The 3,346-nt window shown below is 42.5% G+C and overlaps 1 protein-coding gene across 1 annotated transcript in view; it reads left to right on the forward strand.

Annotated features, from left to right (window-relative positions):
• Window positions 1-1,497: 1,497 nt before the first annotated feature.
• LOC111139201 (dehydrogenase/reductase SDR family member 2, mitochondrial-like) overlaps window positions 1,498-3,346 on the forward strand; it is a 17,114-nt gene continuing 15,265 nt past the window's right edge. The window contains exon 1 of the mRNA XM_022491402.1: window positions 1,498-1,574. The gene's annotated coding sequence lies outside the window, so the exon portion shown is untranslated. The remainder of the gene's footprint in view (window positions 1,575-3,346) is intronic.

Here is a 3,346-nt window from a genome sequence, read left to right on the forward strand (position 1 = left end):
TCTTCCGTGCAGTTAAAGTGAATGGACTAGAGATGTACATGTTGTGGTTGGTTGAATTCCAAAAACATAAAGTTGATGAAAACCAGTCAACTGCAGTATGGTAGGTACAGCGTGGTAATATCATTTTTGGTAAAGCCTAAAAACAAGCAAAACGATACCCATGATTTATGGATATCAGTGTAATAAAAATGTAAAAATATGGGCGCCTGGGTGGTTCGGCCAGTTGAGCATCTGCCTTCCACTCAGGTCATGATACCAGAGTCATGGGATCGAGCCCTGCATTGGGCTCCCTGCTCAATGGGGAGTCTGCTTCTCCCTCTAGTCTTCCTAGTCTTCCCTCTTGCTTGTGCTTTCTCTCTCTCAAATAAATACATAAAATCTTTAAAAAATAAAGAACAATAAATAAAATGTAAAAACGTGGACAAGAAGGATACACATAACTTTAGGATGGTTGCCTCCTCTGGGGAGAGTGGGGAGAGGGCAGTAGGATCTTGGAGAAGCACAAAAGGGGGTTTTTACTCAATCTGTTATGTTTTACTTAAAAAATATGAGCTAGGGCAAAATGTTAACATTTGTGAAATGTGAGTGTTGGCTGTATGACCCTGTTCTTTGCCATTCGTTTGGAGTATTTCACAATAGAAAAAGTCCATGGCATATGTAAGATGACAGCACTTTCAGAGATCAGATAAATACACTTTTAAGGCTCATGTAATCCCACTGTTCAGTGTCAGTCTGTCAATTTGTAAGTACTTCTGGAACACCTAAAAATTGCATAACAATGCCCTCAGTATCAGGACAGCTGCAGAGGATGAGCAGAATTTCCAAACAGATGTCAGAAATATGAATGTGCCACTCATAGAAACATATAATTCATCATAACAAATGTGCATCAAGAGGAGATGGTACTGGTAGCTTCATCTAGAATGGGCTGGAATTGACAAAAACCTCCTAAAATATTTCTCAGTGGCCATAGCTCTCCAGTGCTTCAATCTGTGACTCTGCTTCCTGCCACCCACCCCCAACCAGGCTCTCTCTAGGCCATAAGGGCATTTGGAAACCCCCCCTCTCCTTCTCCTGTGTGATATATAATTCTTTATTTAACAAATAAATATGTACGGCTTCCTGTCAGGCTCCCGTGTGCATACACACATAGCCCAGGTACCAAGCGCTCCCTTTCCTGGGTTCTCTTCCTCTTACTGTAATCATAACCCCATGCCCCTCTGTCTGCACTCTCCTGGGAAAGTGAACCCCTCTCTTCCTTCAGGACCTTTTGCTACTGGAAACCTAGCTGGGGAGGCAGGAGCTTACCTTAGGAGGGGTCATTCAGGGCTATTACAGGTGATCCTAAGGATATCACATTTTGCTTAAATGTTTTCATGACTCAAAAACGGGCTAGGGAGTGTGGTGGGCAGGGAATAGGGTGAGCTTAAGGGGAGTGTCCTGGAAGGTGAGAAGAAATGGGAGGAAGCTCTTATATAGCAGAATACTCAGGGTGATCAGAAGTTTCATGATTCCTACAGTGCCAGGCTTCTGTTCAAGGATCTGAAGAAAGCACCTGAGTTCATCAGCCCCAGGTAGGCTTGTCTATTTCCTCCACCCATACCCCTGGGGACAAAGGGCTGCAGATACTGGAGAGGCCAGAGTCCTCTAGAAGGACTAGAGGCCAGAGCCTCTTCTCAGTACAATCCCTGCTCTGTAAGGCTTAAGATTGGCCAGGCTAGAGGGTGTAGTGGTCCTTAACTGAGGAAGTGCTAACCTCCTTGTTTCTTATGTACCAGAAATATCAGTTCAAATCCCTGCTGGTAGTAAGTATCAGCCATGCCAGAGGCACCATGGGGCTAACTGTCCCCATCCTCGAAGAGCATGCCAGGGGGCTCTTGCAGGGCTAGGTGTGGGAGGGAGGAGAGGGATTCATCTGAGCCCTCCTGTGAATCCTGGGCCCTGGAAGTGTGTTTAGAGGTTTCCACAGTGTATTCAGAGTATATTATTTCAGAAAATTTAAGAACAGTCCAATTTTCATACAAGTCACCTAAAATCTCTAAATGTACAGTTAACTTAAAGTTACAAAATTTTAGTAGCAGATTTTTACTATTCACAGCCTTAATAATCATGCCAAATTCTTAAAGGATTCTCAAAGTCCTCTAAGGTATGTATAGTTGGTAAAAAAAATTTTTTAATTAACTTTTTATTTTGGAATAATTTTAGATTTACCAAAAAGTTGCAAAGCTAGAACACAGAGCTCCTGTACACTCTTCATTTGGTTTCTTCTAATTTTAACGTTTTATGTAAAACAATGGCACATTCATCCAAACTAGGAAATGAACACTGGTGCAATATCACACTAAACTACCTGCTTTATTCCTAGCTCTCCAATTTTTCCACTTACCTTTCTTTGTGCCCAGATCCAATCCAGGATGCCATATTGCATTTAATCCTCCTGTCTCCTTAGTCCCCTCTTATCCCAGACATTTCCTCAGTCTTGTTTTTCATGACCTTAACAGTTTTGAAGAGTATTGGTCAAGGCATTGTAGAATGCACCTCAGTTTGGGTTGGTCTAATGTTCTTCTCGCGACTGGGCAGGGATACCGGGCTTGGGAGAATACCCTGAGGTGAAGTACCCTTCGTATCTCATCATATCAGCGCATCCGTGACCGTGCGTGACTTACATGGCTATGTGAACCTTTGTTAGGGCAGCGTCTGCTGGGTTTCTCCATAGTGAAGTTACTACTGCTCCTTCTCTACACTCAATTCTTTGGAAGCAAGGCTCTAAGTCCAGCCTACCCTCAGGGTGCGGGAGGAGGGATTCCTCTCCAGCTCATGCAAAGTAAGTATCTGGAGTTCTTCTAGAAAGAAGGCTTATTTCCTCCTCATCATTTAGTTATTGACTTAGTCATTTTTCTGGTATCAGTATGGACACACACATATTTATTTTAGAGGTTAGATTAAAATTCAATACTACATTATTTATTTTGTTGCTTATTTGTTCCAACTTTGGCCACTGGAAACTCTTTCAATTTGGCTCCTTTGCCCTTTGACACCCCTCCATCCTTTCTTTTTTTCTTTCCTTTTGTTTCTTTTCTTCTTCTTCTTCTTCTTTTTTTGCAACTGTTTACTTTCTGGCAGTATCTGATGTCCCAGGTTCCTCTTGTGTTTTTCCTGCTCCAGCCCTAGAAGCAGCCATTTCTCCAAGAAGGAACTGGGTATTTTAAAATAGTAGACTTTTTTTTTTTTTAAAGATTTATTTATTTATTTATTTATTTGACAGAGATCGCAAGTAGGCAGAGAGGCAGGCAGAGAGAGAGGAGGAAGCAGGCTCCCCGCATCGGGCTCTCTGCTCAGCGGGGAG

Source organism: Enhydra lutris, unplaced genomic scaffold (assembly GCF_002288905.1).
Source record: "Enhydra lutris kenyoni isolate GAN:26980312 unplaced genomic scaffold, ASM228890v2 scaffoldscaffold4, whole genome shotgun sequence".
Classification (NCBI taxonomy): Eukaryota; Metazoa; Chordata; class Mammalia; order Carnivora; family Mustelidae; genus Enhydra; species Enhydra lutris.